This window comes from Equus przewalskii, chromosome 22 (assembly GCF_037783145.1).
Source record: "Equus przewalskii isolate Varuska chromosome 22, EquPr2, whole genome shotgun sequence".
NCBI lineage: Eukaryota > Metazoa > Chordata > Mammalia > Perissodactyla > Equidae > Equus > Equus przewalskii.
This window is the reverse complement of record NC_091852.1, coordinates 32,851,390-32,868,027: the sequence shown is the minus strand read 5'-3', so window position 1 is coordinate 32,868,027 and position 16,638 is coordinate 32,851,390. Positions and strand designations below refer to the sequence as shown.

General features: G+C 41.6%; 2 protein-coding genes and 1 non-coding gene across 11 annotated transcripts in view; 2 read left to right on the top strand and 1 right to left on the bottom strand.

Moving 5' to 3' along the window:
* The window catches only part of NFIB (nuclear factor I B), a 417,340-nt gene that overhangs the window by 72,442 nt on the left and 328,260 nt on the right, over window positions 1-16,638 (top strand). The gene's annotated exons all lie outside the window — the stretch shown is intronic.
* LOC139078620 (uncharacterized) overlaps window positions 1-16,638 on the bottom strand; it is a 166,377-nt gene that overhangs the window by 39,515 nt on the left and 110,224 nt on the right. The gene's annotated exons all lie outside the window — the stretch shown is intronic.
* Window positions 16,292-16,363, top strand: TRNAH-GUG (transfer RNA histidin (anticodon GUG)). The gene has a single exon. It is a non-coding gene; the product is annotated as a tRNA-His (tRNA).

Here is a 16,638-nt window from a genome sequence, read left to right as displayed (position 1 = left end):
TGTTGACTCATCAAAATCAGTAACACCTCAAATGTTTACTCCAGCTAGCTAGAGCAGATCTGCATTCAGACTTCAATGAGGCAATATGGTGCCTGCCATGGAGCTAACGCAGGTTCTAGAATCAAAAACACCTGGATCAAAATCCCTGCTCTGACTACAGTTGTGTGACCTCCGATAAAGTTCCAAACTTCTCTGAGTCCCATTACCTCCTATGTAAAAAATATGTTTAGTAATACCAAGCTTGAAGGATTACAGACAATGTCTGTAAATCTCATAGTTGGCACTGGGCAAATAGTAGGTATTTTATTTGATGTTTTAAAAGAAGACATTTGGACATTTCACAAATGAAATGTATGAGCATCTCTGAACAAGCAGTAAATAAATACTTTGCGGTTAGTTAATAAAACAAAGCCCAGATTGCTGCTTATCAAAGACAAAGAGATCATCACCTTGAAAGAATTTTAGTAGCATCCAAGAGTGGGGAGGACGAAGTTAGGATATTTATGAGTTTGGGGGTCTGATTTAAGGTGGGTCTTTCAATGCACTATAAAGGGGTACTTAATTAGAAGTGGGAAAAATTTACTATATTATAGTTAAAGATTGGTAGACACAGAATTGGGAGGATTTCAAAAGGAGTCTTAAAGAGCAAATCATCTTTTGAAGCCATCTATTATCCTGAGAAAGGGGTGATGAATGGAGAAAGGATAAATGGATCTGGGGAAAGTTCTCAGAACAAACAATAATATTATCTGCAGATTCAGCTTCCTGGGCAGGAGTTTCCTGGAAAAGTGGAGTTAGATTAATGAAGTCAAATAGCAAAGTTGTGTTAATATGAACAGTAAACTGAATGGGTTTAGATAATTTTTGTCCTCATTTATATAGAGGCTCTCTGAAATATTTTTGTTACTTGTATTTTTATTTTTAGGCCCCAACGTGCTCAGAGATTATATGATATAAGAATGCATTTCAACAAAATCAACATTTTTTATGATTATGCTTGCAACTCACATATTCTCTACTGCTTTTTGCCTCCTTATTTGAATGTTTCAGACTGTCCTTTGAATATTACTGTAGCTTTATGCCAGAGGTCCTCAACCTTGCCGGCACATTAGAATCACTCAGGGAGGTTTTGAAAGTCCCAAAGCCCAGATCCTTCCTCAGGCCAAGTAAATCAGAATATCTGGAGAGGGGCCTGGGCGTCAGTAAGTTTCAAGTTTCCCATTGATTCCAACGTGCATCTAAGGTTGATAACAACTGCTTGACACTGAGCTGGAGAAATAAAACTTTGACTGGGGAGTTGTACGACTCTGGTTAGACCCTGACACTAACTACCAACTGCGGAAAGTCGGAGCAGCTTTCTAATGCCGTTAAACTTTAGTACAAATGTTGATATAGTCATGCACCGCGTAACGATGTTTCAGTCAACGACAAACCACATATACTATGGTGGTCCCATTAGACTAGTACCCTATTGCCTCGGTGTAGAGGAGGCTATTCCATCTAGGTTTGTGTAAGTGCACTCTGAGGTTCACACAACGACGAAATCACCTAACGGATGCATTTTTCAGACCGTATCCCCATCGTTAAGTGACGCATGACTGTAATAACACAGGTGTTATGTGTAAATATCCTGCCATTAAGATCTGGATTCAAAGTGCATCAGATTTCTCAGGGACTTAAAAACTTCATGGCAACCTTCATCTTTGATTACCCATTCCACAAACTTCCTTTTCTTCACTGTCTTATCACATTGTTATTCCTTTATTCCACTCTTGCGTTGACCAGATTGGAAACCACTTCATTCATTGATTTGCACACACACTCCACCATCCCAGCACCTCCCCCCACCAGACACACACCACACACACACACACACGCACACGTGCACGCTCACTTAAGACTTCTGCAGGTGTAGCTGATTTTGCTGGAGGTTGGGAAGATAGAAGAAGTTTTACGTTGCAGAAACATGAAAACCTTAATGTAGAATATTAGATAGATATCTACAGTCTGTAAAGTCCTTTGGCCATTTTGCATGCTGTACAGTTACCACCCCCACCCACCTTTCTTTTCCCACTCTCTTCTTTGCTCCTCTCTCAAGAGAAAAGAAAAAATTCCTACCATTATCTTCTGCAGAGCATTCTAGTTGTTTCTAGCCTCATCCCCATAGTCAGCTTTGGAATTCTCTTTGCACATCCAAAGATTCATTAATGTCCTCTGATAAACAGTGAAGCATCTATTCCAGGTAGCACTTTCTCTTCCCCACTAGATCCTTTAAGGAAAAGAAAGCACTAGAGAAGTGTTACAACACTCTCATGGGAATTATGGCAATCTTTTCCCAACCTCTTAGAATATACAAACAATTAAATCAGTTTAGCTTTTAAATAAAAACATTTTTTCTGCTGCAATTATTTAGTTCCTTAATTCAGCTAATAGTTATGCCTACCATGGTAGGTGCTAAGAGATATGTAAACTAAATGGATGACCAATCTTCCAGGAAGAATCAGTTTAGTTGAGGACATAAGATAGACTTATAACATAGATAAGGTATAACATAAGAGACTAACTGTATGTCCAATGAACTCAGCTTCCAAGAATTTATTTCAGTTCATTGACATTCACCTTTTTGAGATCTATATTCTCAAATATTACATGTTTGCAAAGGACCAGGATTTTTCTCAATTACATTTGTAGTAACGTATGTAGTCAAACTACAAGTTGTATATTTTTTTCACTGTTGGTCAAGTTTTCTCTGACTGCGCTGGTCAGGAGGCCAGATCAGTATGACTTAAAGAATGAATAGAGAACTTCCATGTCCAGAGTAGGTACCTGCATCAATCTTCCTTCGATAGACAATTAAAATTCTTGTCTAAAATGTATGAAAAGCATCATCTTCAATCCATCAGTGAACTCTAAGAAAGGAAGGAACATTCAGCCCAGGAACTGAGGCCATTTGTTGAACCAGATGAACCTGAACTAATATCTTCACAACTTCCAAGGTACAGGGCCTGGGGAACAAATCCCAAGGCCCATCAAGATGGAGAGTCCACAGACCTAAATCCCAAAGAGCTAGACCCTCTGAGTAAAAATGAACTAGACACAACTCTGCCACTTTTTTCTACCCAACCCTCAATCAGAGGATTGCTAAGAAAATCTACTGTTTTTAACCTCGATGCTGAGCAAAGGTGAGAAAAGAAAAAGAAATTACTATTGAGAACTTGGAACTATAGCTTATCTCAGGTTTACTGCCTGAATTCACATTCCCCGAGTGGTCTGAAAAATCCTAAGCCAATAATTTAATTGAGAGTGACCCCAGACTAGTCATGCCACAAAGTGCATGGTGGAAACAAATGTAGATTCTCTCTGAAGAACAAATCTTCTTTCCAAGCCCCAAAGAATTCTCATAAATACAGTTCCAAGAATAACGAGCAGACCACAATAGAAATTAACTAAATGCAAAGGGAATAATGCGCCATAGGCAAGAATTAAAACAAAAAAACCCAATACACAGACTTTTGTATGGACTTCAAATCATAGAAGTTTCAGATACAGACTATAAATAACTATGTTTAATAACTTTAAAGAAATAAATGACAAACTTGGAAATATGTGCAAGAAACAAACTATAAAATATGATGAAGCAGATTTTAAAAGAACTAAATTGAATTTCTAGAAATAAAATATAAAATTCTTAAAAGACTCGAAATGAGGAACTACTGTTGTTTTCTTAGGTGTGATAATAGCATGGTGATTCTGCACCAAAAAAGAAATATTCTTATCAATTAGAGATGAGTACCAAGGTATTTTCAGTTCAAATGTCATTTCAGGTGAAATTATGTGATGTCTTGGATTTGCTTTAAAATGATCTAGAAAAATTTGTTTAAAGCTTGTTTGTGGAGAAATATTAAGTAAGATTATTAAAATGTTGATAGTTACTGAAGCTGTATAATGGGTATACGGAGGGGTTTTTTTGTTTGTTTTAAAGCTTCAGTGCAGGGGACCAGCCCCATGGCTGAATGGTTGGGTTTGTGTGCTCTGCTTCAGTGCTCTGGGGTTTGCCAGTTCAGATCCTGGGTGTGGACCTACACACCACTCATCAAGCCATGCTGTGGAGGCATCCCACATAGGAGAACTAAAATGACCTACAACTAGGATATACATCTATGTACTGGGGCTGTGGGAAGAAAAAAAAGAGGGAGATTGGCAATAGATGTTATTTCAGGGCCAATCTTCCTAAAAAAAGAAAGAAAGAAAGAAAAATAAATCTTCAGCGCATGGTTGTGTATCCTAGTTGTTCCTTCTAATTCTTTATGTGAACCACTGCCACAGTATGACAACTGACAGACAGGTGGTGTGGTTCCACGAACAGGGAATGAACCCAGGCTACAGCTGTGAGAGCACTGAAACTTAACCACTAGACCACCAGTGCTGGCTCTGGAGTTATTTTTAATAACATTCCCTCTACTCTTGTATATGTCTGAAAAATTACATAATAATAGGTTTTTTTATTTAAAAGACATGGAGTATATTTATTTAGCTGTTGTGGGCCCAGATATTTTTACTGTATCCACTAACTTACTCTTTTAAAGTACAATTTTTAAAATGTATGATTATCTTAAGCAATTTCAAGTCATGTTAACTCTAGGTATGATATATGTATACATTTCCATAGGCTGATACAAACTATAAACAGATGCTGTTGTTGTTAGTGCCATCCAATCAATTCTGAATCCTAGCAATCCTGTGTACAGCAGAGCAGAACCCTGCCTGGTCTTTCTACACGATCCTTTCATCTTCCAGCTGTATCAGACAGTGCTCTGCTGCCATTCACAGGTTTTCATGGCCAATTATTTGCAAATAAGTGGCCAGGTCCTTCTTCCTAGTCTGTCTTAGTCTGGAAGCACCGCTGAAACCTGTCCACCATGGGTGACCCACTGGTATTTGAAATACTGGTGTCAGAGTGTTCAGCATCACAGCAACAGGCAGCCACATAGTGTGACAACCCAGAGAAAGGTGGTGTGGTTCCCTGACCAGAAACAGCTCAGGCCATGCTGGTGAGAGCACCAAATCTTAACCACTAGACCACCGGGCTGGTTATAAAGAGATGCTATATTATATATGGATGTTATAGATATTATATAAATAGGTATTATATGGGGAAAAAAGTGAAATGGGTGGGTTTGACAAGAGATTAGTGAAAGCTGAAAAGAAAGTTAATGAACTGTAGAAATTAACAATCTGTAGAAATTATCCAGAAAGAAGCTCAGAATAACAAAACAATAGAAAATACAAATGGAGACAAAGAGACATGGGGGATGTAATGAGAAGGTGTAATATAGATTTGATTGGAGTCCTAGAAGGATAAGAGAATGAGAATTAAGCAGAAACAGTAATTGAAGAGAGAATGGCTAAGGATTTTCCAGAACTGATGAAATGTACCAACCCACAGATTCAAGAAGCCCAACTAATCCCAAGAGAAGGATAATGAAAAAGAAATCCATGCTTGGACACATTATAGTGAAACCAAAAATAGAAAGAAAACATAACAAACAAACAAAGCCAAAGTCAAAATGAAGAAATGACCTTAAAAGGAGCCAGATAGCAAAGGCATGCTCTTCAGAGGAACAGGTCTGAGAGCTCCTTTCTCAGCAATGGAAGCCGGAAGAGAATGCAACGATATCTTGAACATGGTGAGAGAAAAGAACTGACAACCTGGAATTCTATGCCTAGTAAACATGTACTTCAGAAATGAAGATTAAATCAAGATGTTTTCAGACTCACAAAATCTGAGGCAGTTTGTTACCAGCAGACTGTCCATTGGGAATACTAAAGGATACTCTTTGGGCACCAAGAAAATGCTCTCACAGAAAACATCTGAGATTCAAGAAGGAAAGAAGAGCACAGAAAGTGGTAACTATGTAAGCAAATAGAAATAAGTCTTGGCTATGTAAGACAATAAATAACGTCAAGCCAATCTCAGTCAAGAACATAGCATAAATCCTATGGAAAATCTTAGAAAACAAACCAACGGTGCCCTAAAAGGAAAATACATCATGATCACATTGGATTTATTTCAGGAATGCAAGGTTGGTTTAACATTTGAAAATTAGTGTATGTACTGACAAAATAAAAGAGAAAAATTGTATGATCCCGTCAATAGATACCAAAAAAGTATTTGCTAAAATTGAATATTCATTTCATGATCTAAATTCTACAGAAGATAAAAGTTTCTTATGAAATTTGGCAATAGAAGGTAACTTCCTTAACCTGATAAAAGGTGTCTACAAAAACTTACTCAATTTGGCTATTTCATTGGCATCTCAGACTAGTACATTGAATTTGCAACTTTGCATGATTAGAGGCATGAATATAAGCATGCTTGGAAAATGACAAATAGTTTTGTTTTGCTGGTCTTAGTGTGGGGGACTGGATAGAGGTGTAGAAAATGTAACTAGAAAAATAGTTTGGGGACATGTACTGAAGAATCTTTGATGTTTTGCTTAAGAGTTTGGACTTTGTGGACAATGGAGAGTCACAGAGGAATTTTTATTTTCTGTTCATTCATAACTATTAAGTGATGACCTACCATGTACTAGGCACTGTGCTCAGCCCTGGGAGTACATCCATGTACAAGCCAGAATCATGCAAAGAGGGTTTCCTGAGAGTGTTAGGAGGTAGAATGCATTGGAGTTGGTGTCAGGTTAGAACAAACGGGATGGAGAAGCATGGCTAGACAAAGGGACTGAGGATGACATAAAAGTTTTCTTCTGGCTCTAGCGATTGGGGGGATGGAATGCCTATACCTGAGGCAGGTGATGTAGAAGGAGGGGAACGGTGGATGTGTGGGAGGCACCTGATTTCAGCTTGGACAGTGAACCTGCCATGCCTATGGGACTTTCAGTGAGTAGGCTGAGTAGCTAATTAGAAACATGGGATTGTGTTTTAGGAGAGAAGCTGAAGATTGAGGCACTCCATCCATAGGCAGTAACAGCTGAGCATGGTGGGTGGAGGCGGGTGGCATGAGACTGCCAATGAAGAGCAAGAAAGTGATCATTCATATTATAGGCAAGAACAAACAATGGCATAGACAAGCCAATTAGTCCCAGGGTTGCCATACTAGCTATGTAGCCTTGACTTCCTTTTCCTATATTTCTATGAGTCTGCCTCCTGCTGTCCCATTACTTGTTCTGGAAAGGAGAAAGCCAACACCATGTGTAACCAGAAGAGTCATGGGATGGTGAGACGTAAAGATTTCTGAAAAGTTTGCCTGCCACCACACCTGAGATTGGCCAAGTCACAATCATGACCCTGGGTTACAGCATTGTGTGCAGCAGTCCCTGGCAGATTGACATCATATCTCACAAAAAAGTAACACATGTGGGGGCCAACCCGGTGGTGCAGTAGTTAAGTTCACGTGTTCCGCTTCGGTGGCCCGGGGTTCACCGGTTCAGATCCCGGGTGTGGACATGGCACCGCTTGGCAAGCCATTCTGTGGTAGGCGTCCCATGTATAAAGTAGAGGAAGATGGGCACGGATGTTAGCTCAGGGCTAATCTTCCTCAATAAATAAATAAATAAATAAAACATGTTTGTAGTTGTAAGCATTATTAATATCATTATTACTACCAAAAATAGCAGCTCATGGTTTTTATGGGTTAAGTTGTGTCCCCCTCCCCAAAAAGATATTTTGGAGTCATAATCATAACCCTCAGTACCTCAGAAGGTGACCTTATTTGAAGATAGGGTCTTTATAGAAATAATCAAGTTGATATGAGGTCATTAGGGTAGGCCCAAATCCAGTATGACTCACGTCCTTTAAAGGCGGGAAATTTGAACATAGAGACAGACACACCCACAGGAAGAATACCACGTGAAGATGAAGGCAGAGCTGGGGGGATGCACCTACAGCCAAGGAATGCCAGCGACGGCCAGCAAACCACCAGGAGCTGGAGGAAAGGCCTGGAACAAATTCTCCCTCAGCCCTCAGAAGGAACAAGCCCTATGGACACCTTTCAGCCTCCAGGACTGTGAGACAAGAAATTTCTGTTGTTTAAGCCACCCAGTTAGTAGTATTTTGTTATAGAAGCCCTAGGAAACTAATACACGGTTGTGCATTACTTGACATTTTACCAAACGCACTTTTTGCTCATTCTCATTTAATCCTCACGACTTCCTGTGAAAGGCATTATCAGTGATAATGTGTGACAGGACACAGGACACGGGAATTTTAATGGGGAGAAAGTCAGGAAATTTCACCCATGGGGCACCACTGTGGGAATGGTATTGTAGTATAGTGTACGTCGGTTAAGCAAGTGGATCCAGAATCACTCTCATAGGTTGGAATCCCAGCTCTACAGGCTCAGGCTGTGTGGTCCTGAGCAAGTTCCTTAACTGATTCTGCCCCTTGGTATGATGGAGAAGACAATAATACCTAAGGTAATACCTAAGGCTCTTGTGAGGATGAAATGAGCTAATTCCTGTGAAATGTTTAACACAGAGCCCACTGCATTAACATATGCTTCACAAGTAGTAGCTATTTTGAAATAATTATTCATGGGAAATTACAGGGAGTAGAGAAGCCCTCCAATAATTGTGAGGGTCATACGATCATAGTTGTGCTGTAAATGTGCTGTGCAAAAGGCCTATGCTAAATGCGTTGTGTATATTTAATGGTCGCTGGGTGTCTAGGGGTGGGAGTGCATAGCCACCGCTGCTTATTCCCAGGGAAACGTGACTACGTGGTGATTCTGCTCCAGGGCCCATTCCGTCATCACTGGGGGAGGTCCTCTCCCTAGGTCAAGTCCATCTTAACCCCGCAAGAAGCTCTTTGTGGTAGTAATAACGATTCCGTCCATCTCATTAGATGTCAGCCAGAAAAAAAGGGAAAGAATTGGGCGTTAAATGCAACTGGGAATTAATCAGTTAAAAGGTCAGAGAGTAAAGTGTGGGTCTTGCTATAGATGGGTCCCACATGCTTTGAACTTTAAAATCACGGCATGAAGTTTCTCTATAAGCAAGTTCACTATAAAGGGATTTCACTACACAAATAACGAGTAAAGGAAGGCAATCAGCATCCTGAATTTTAAAAATGTAATTAAATTTGGTGCAGACCCACTGAGCCCTGCCAAACCCTGCTTTAAATAACAGTTTGGAGACCACAAACTTCAATTACTTTTGGCAATGTCTTGGTTTTCCATGAGGCGCTATAGGTTATTAAATGTCCTAACTATTTAGCTTGCTAATGAATAGTTTATCCTACATTCAATTAGGCTGGTTTTCCCTCCTTTTTTTGTCCCCCCTTTCTTTTTGTTTCTTCGGCCCACTCAAAGAATTGGTGATAATTAAGGGAAAGCTGTCAGGAGGCCAGGTTTTTCATCTATGATAGCTTTATGGTTCTAGAGTTACAGAGGGTAGAAATCTGGCTTCATCTTGTAAACTTTATATCTATCTTCCCCATCAGTAGCGGCTACCATGATGATGATAATAGCAAGAATAATTGCCGTTGTATGTTCTATGCAACACCTTTCAAACCATTCTGCATATTTCACATTTTTTCTCTTAATGTCTTTGTGTAGTAGACAAGGAGCATATTTATTACTCTTTTTAAAGTCAATGAGGCAAAGGAGGTTCAGCGAATGTTCCCAGATTACAAACTTCATGATGAATAAAGCAGAACAAAACATGAGCAGTTAATGTGGTATTCATTCCAAGAAGCCACCTAGTTCCCTGGTTTCTCTCGAGAAAGACTGAAGAATTGAGATCAGGCAATGTGAATAGTATTTTCATGTATTTCTAATTTCCATATTATTGAGGTCCGATCATTTGGATAGCAGTCCTCTCCTGAGCCGAGATGTGCTTGTTTACTTCGCAGCCTCACTTCGATCAGGAGAGATTATGGCCCTGGCGATTATTGACATTCACAGAGAAGGTTAGAACTGGACAGAGACCCGATGCAATTCAACATAAGTGTACTTGTGAAATGTATTTCAGGAAAGGCGAAACCAAGCTCGTCAATAACAAAACACCTAAAGATGAGAAAAAGAGGCCAATTGAAGAGCTCTTAAATATTTAGCAGCTCATTCTGCAGCTCTAAAGTGAGAGCAAGCTTTGGAGTTCTGATCCACACCCAGGCCAATGTAATTTTTCAATATAGTCAGCCTGTGCTCGGTACTAGGCCCTAAGGTGAAGTGTTGGGAGATAGAATGATGAGTAAGATACAGGTCACACCTTTGCAGAGATCTATGGGCATGACTGTCCCCCAGCGCCACCCCTACTCTGGCCAGGTACCCCATCCGTGTGAGAGCTCAGTCACGTTAAGAGGAAACTTGCCTTCACCACTGTGAATAAGAAGATCTAGACAAAGAGGAGGCCCAACTGGTGAGCCAAGTACCTCCATCATTCTGTACAGAAGGGCTTTGAGGAATGACTCCTGGCTCCCCCATGTCTCAACCACCCCTTCATCCTCCAGCTACCACCCCAAACCTCGCCTCCTCCCATGCCCATACCTACCTCCTGACTAAATTGGCTCCAGTATTGGCTCCTTTAGGGCAGAAGGGACAACATACCATTCTGAAACTGGGCCAAAAAAGTCTCTACTTCCCCAGCCTCCTTGACTCTTATGCTGTTTCTGCCTCTCTACTATACTCATTCTTACCATGTGTCCCAGTCCCATCCCTAGCTGTGGGATTGGAACCACCTGTCCAGACATGAGGCATTCTTCACTCTGGCATCCAAGTAGCCATTGGCCCTGATGCCACTTCTCATCGTAAACAGAGCCCCATCAGTACACCTCAGGCCGCCTCTGGGTCCTGGCCTATGCCTGCTCTTCTGGCACCTCCTCATCCTGGTCTGAAGCTCAGAGCAGCCCCCTCTCATGTCTGGTTTGACCAAAATATAGCTAATGCTTATGAAGCACTTACTGTGTACCGGGTACTTTTTAAATGCGCATTGTATGTTTATTTAATCCTCACAATTACCCTAAAAAGTGGATATTATTATTATCCACTTTTTGTGAAGGAAGCTTTAGCACAGAGAATTCAATCATGAGTCCCAGGCTATCAGCTCTGGATTCCCATAGCCTATACTGAAGCTTCTCTAAGAAAAGTAGCTCCATGGTGATTGTTTATAACCCATGTGGCCATGAATCCAGAATGCTAACCGGTCCCCATCCTGCCAGCTCTTTGCTTTTTTAAACCTCAGTTTCCTAATGTGATGGGGAGAGAAAATGTGGTCCAGGAGCATTCCCTGCTCTCCACTGATAGGCTGTCCTGCTCTCTACCCGCCTTCCTCAGGGGGTCCCGTAGCCTCCACTTTTCCCATGTGCAGAGCCCTAATTCTCTGCCGCCCCAGGCCTTCAGCTGTTCTCGGGGCTCCAAGTTATTGCACACTATCATTAATGGATCAGTTCCCCTCATAAGGTTTCCAAATAGAGGCCTGGCCCGCCAGATCGTAAAGGTTAGGCCCACGTATTCCAGAGGGCTGTGTCAGATGAGGAATTCTATTAGAAAGCTTTGCATCTGGAGTTTTCTAATGGTGCCTTCAGGCAAAAAAAATTAAAATTAAACCAACCACCCCTCCCCCCCCCCACTCTCCCCCCATTCCATCTTTCCCCACAGCAAGATTTCTGACTTGGTTAAATAGAATTCATTAATAAGCAAGGGGAAAAAGCACTCCAGGCAGTTTACTCTTGAAAATGTAAACTGTTAAAACATTTTGTGGTTACAGCGTTCTGAACATAATGCATTTTCTCTAGTGTTTTGTGATTTCTCAGAACCAAAGATTTTTTGAGACGTGCAGGAAACATTATGGAGATGGTCAAATCCAAGACCATTTAGCTTCTTTACGGTGAAGGGGACGTGCTTGAAAGTTTGCAGTTGGGAGCTACCATTTACTTGGACTCCCTCTGCTCTCAGCTACCTTATTTTCCCCCCTAAAAATATGCCCAGGGGTGTGTATGAGCAATCCTTGGTTCCCTTACATGTACCAAATTCTCTTAGATGTACCAAATTTGCCCAACTTTTCCCTCCCTCCCTCTTTCCTCTACTCTCCCCTTCCCCTTCCCTCCCTCCCTCCCTCCCTCCCTCTCTCTCTCTCTCTCCCCCTCTCCGTGTCTCTCTCTCTCTCTCTCTCTCACACACACACACACACACACACACACACGCATACGCATGCACACACTTTGCTCACTGTGTTGGGAATGAGGTTCTAGAAAGAACCCAAACAGAAGTGATTTTTAGGTCCCTCTAAGGTCATAGCTGGCCAGGGCCTGACTGGAAACGGGACTCCGGGAGGAGGGGACTGAGGAGCCTTCTTTCCAGGGGGGTTCCCAACCTGTCTTTGTCTGAAAACTGGGCACCGGGCCAGTCCCAGCCTAGAGGATTGCCGCTCTTGGCCTCCAGCCCAGGGATGGATCTGACTGTCATTTCCCTACCCCCAGTGAGGCAGGAGGCAAACTGAGACAAGGGATGAGGAGGAGAAAACAGAGCTTGGTCTGGGAAAAGAGGTAGGACTGGGGACACTGGGGGTAGGGCTCAGCTGGGGAGGTGGGGGCCTCAACCGTCCTGGGGCCCTCTTGTCAGCCCCTGCTCCCCTGTTAGAATCCATTATGAAAAACCATAGAAAGTAACGACTCCATCAGAAGGGCAATCTTGTAGACAGGCAGCCAGGGGAGAGGCAGGCGGGCTGTTGCTCCATTGCTTCTAACGAGGAGATGCTGCTGAACAGCAATCTTATTTTTAAAGATTTCCTAAAAAGGGAAGTGCACAGTCTTCTTCAGGAGTGAATTCCATAGCTAAATGCCCCCCAGAAGCAAGAAATTCCTCTTTACACCCAATTTAAATCTAGAGACCAACCCCTATGTATTTAAAATATGTTGTCATAGGCAGGCAAATAAGGATGACGACATTTAGATGCTGACAAAAGGACAGCTTCTGTGAACTTAAAGATGGTTATGGTAGCCACATGACTCACCTGTTTTGATTGAGGTTTTTTCCTTCAAAACTTTTACATTTGGCTATTGTTTGTGAATGTATTTTTCTAAACTAAATTTATGGCACATCGGAGATGTAAAGAATCTGAGAGCTCATATAGTTCAATTCCCTTTGCTTTCCTGATGAGGAAATAAAGACAGAGAGGTCTAATGACTAGTCCAAGGTCACACAGGAAGAAGGGCTGGAGAAAGGACTTGAATTCAGATGAATCAAGGTGCTGCTAGCTCTCGCTCTCTTTCTCTCTCTCTCTCTGTCTCCCTCTCCCCGCTTCTGCCCTCCCTCTCTGCCTCTCTCCCTCCGGCTCCCATCACCTAGTGCCACGTCATCCTGCATTTCTCTACTTCCACCTAATTTGAAAACTTTAAGCAATATATGTCTGTATGTATTCCTTTCCATGACACCAACTCAAGTATTGTATCTGTTCATTCATCTGTTATTCATCTCACTAGACTGTAAATTGCATGAAATCATGATACATCTCTCTTCTCCACTGAATCCTCAAGATCCAGAAAAACGACTAGAGTAGGGAAGGTCCTTAACAAATATTTGTGAGTAATAAATTGGTGGGTGAGTGGTAACATCGGAGTTGACACAGTAAAGTCGGAAAAAAATAAAAATGAGGTGGCAGATTGCAGAGAAGTTGGAATTGCCATCAGAAACCATGTTTTGATTCCATCAATTTTCCCCTTTGAAGTGGGTTGTAGGTATTGGTGCTTGTGGGAGAAATCCAAACATATATCCCCAAGAAGACAGTGAATGGGCAGGAGAAAAGCCTGGTAGTTGTTCAAAAGCCCATTCCGCTGTAATAGGCAGGAATATGTCAGAGTCTAACCACAAGATGACTGATGTCATTGGCTAAAGGAGAGAAGCCCAGATAGACGCCAAAGAAGAGCCTTACCTTACCTGGTGAACCCCACTCAGAAGCTGGACCTCTCCGCAGTGTTCAGAGTTTTGCTCCCTAGTCATGTCTGCCTTTAGTCATACAGCCTTCCAGATTTATCTAAGCCAGGGCTTCACACTAGTGATACAGCTGGAAGTCATTAGTGCTGTTCACCTAAGATTTCCAACTTGTCTTCCAGGCACGTGGCCAAGTGCACTTCCTGGTGCTTTTGTAGCAGTGTGGAGCCATGTGACATGCTCTAGCCAATGAGTTGTGAGAAGACCTTTTAGTTGCTGGTTCTAGACACTCCAGAGCTCTCTTTCCATTTGCAAAGCAATGAGCAATGTTCATGGTAGTAATTGTTCTCTTGCCTGGGTCCCTGAGTGTGCAGACACAGAGCAAGGCCCTGCAACAAACATGGAGTATAAACGAGAGAAAAATCTTTCCTATTCTAAGCCACTAAAATCTGGCCATTGTCACCTAGCATAACCTAGCCTGACAGACACAGTGTGTGGAGTAAGTTAAGGAGGCGTAGTGACTGTGGCATTTCATCATATTGAGTCACAGGATTTAGTACTATGAAGAGAAGCTATTCTGTCTTTAAATCTCTTCCGGATATTCAGATGAGTCAAGGAGGTGCCTCAATCAGAGGCCTATATGTCTCTAACACTCTCCTACTGTTCGTCAATTTCCCTTTTTAACAGAGAGCAGAACGTGGGCTCAGGGCTCAGAGTATGTGGCTAGTGTTTAATTATATTGTTTTGTTTTCACATTTTATTTCATAGTGACCTCTATGGAATGTCATGCTGTGTTTTTTTAAATATATAGAATGTTATAAAACTTCCTTCAAAAAACTTATTTAAACAATAATATAACTAATATTTCTACAGCGCTTACTATGTGACGGGACTATTTTCAGTTTTTGGCGTGTAATAACCTATTTAATCCTCACAACAATCCTATGAAGTAGGTATTGTTATTATCTCCACTTTACAGATGAGAAAACTGAGGTACAGAGGTTAAATGAACAGCCCACGCTCCCCCAGTTCATAAGTGACAGAGCCAAAATTAGAATCTAGGTGGTCTGTTTCCACGATTTGTACTCTGTGAGTTGACTTCTTAAACATGTTTCCCTTATTGTTCACTCGGCACATGCCCATAGCAAAAATTATGAATGAGTACACAAATGATGGTACTTTGGAAAACTGCTCTTGGCCAATCAGGAGCTTTGCTTTGCCCCCTTGCCACAGTGGTCTCTTAGCAGATTCACATGCCTGTCTTCCTGTTCAGGCCAGAGAGCACTCTGCCTTGGTTCCAGCATGGAATGTATAAGGTTCAGGAACTCAGAGTATGTGATCCTGGAAGGAAAATGGATTTATGAGAGTTCGAAGGAAAATAGAAGGGGCTGTAGATGATCAAAGTGGAGGGAGAAAGTGACCATTTGTGTTTCAAGCTTTCCTCTTCAGAAATATGCTCCTTCTAGAAGCCCTGGAGCTATTGGTACCCACTCAAAGATGGATTGGTTCTTGCTACCCCATATGCGAGACCAGGTAGCCCCAGCTGCTCCCAGGTCCTCTCTGTCAGAGGCTTAAAGGAGACACCCGATAACCATCCATTGCTTAGAAATAGGTTTTTCTGTGTGTTTTCTTTTGAGCTTTTCAGCCCTTGAAATATCTTATGCAGACTGCTTTAATTTTTATAACACAGAAATTCATTAAAAATTATCCCGTGAAACTTATTCAGCATGGAACAATCCAGTTTCTTAGTGTGGTGGGTTGCTAATGTTGTTGGGAAGATTTTTTTTTTTTTTTTTGAGATTATTGTGGCTTTAGGACCCATATATTCTTGGGGAAAAAAATAGCTTTAGGGGCTAATGGGTTTGAAAGGGGGCCTTCCTCAGTCAGGCATATTCCGTCTGGCTTCCTCTAATAGGAGAAACAAGTCTTTCTGATTCTCTCCATCCTCAGGCCATTTTGTTCTTGTCATATTTTTTATGGCTGTGCTGCCTAAGCACATGGAAATAAGACTAGTAGTGGAGACACCACAAAAGAGGCTCAGAGTCATATGTCACTCACTGCAATATAATTGTTGGGGGTGGGAAGTCTATATTCATTATTGGTTAAAAATAGGAAGCATGAGTCACCAGAATCGTTTCTCTGAGTTGTTTGATTACCATTTCCTGGACAATGAATCCCGTGATTCTCACCTAATACAATTTCCCCAATCAGCCAAGAAGACAACATTGGTTTCAAGCTCAGGCACTTTGTCATTGTTCCTCTAAATAATTAGATTAGGGAAACACTGCTCCTCTTTCCCAATGTTAAGAAAAAATGTACATATTTAGGCAATAGATGGCAGTGTTTCCACAAATTTTCATATTGCAATAGCTGCTAAAGGAAGCTGAGCATGCAGGTCTCCTGTGGCTCGCCGTGATCGTATAGTGGTTAGTACTCTGCGTTGTGGCCGCAGCAACCTCGGTTCGAATCCGAGTCACGGCAGGAGGGGAGAAGGCTTTTGGAAAAGACCAACGGTGGTCCCAAGCTGTACTCCCTCCAAACAACGTTTTGCAGCCAGACATACAATAATGAAAATCAATAAAACAGAAACTGCTACAAATATTTTAAACTTTAGAGTGGCTTTAGTAATACACTCATCCTGTTGCGAGTGTGTTGTGTGTGGGTTTTTTTATTTGCATTGACGGATAATATGATAAAACTGGAGTGTAGTGGGCATGTAATTATTATTAATTACAACTACTTAAGCTCTGCTTGGA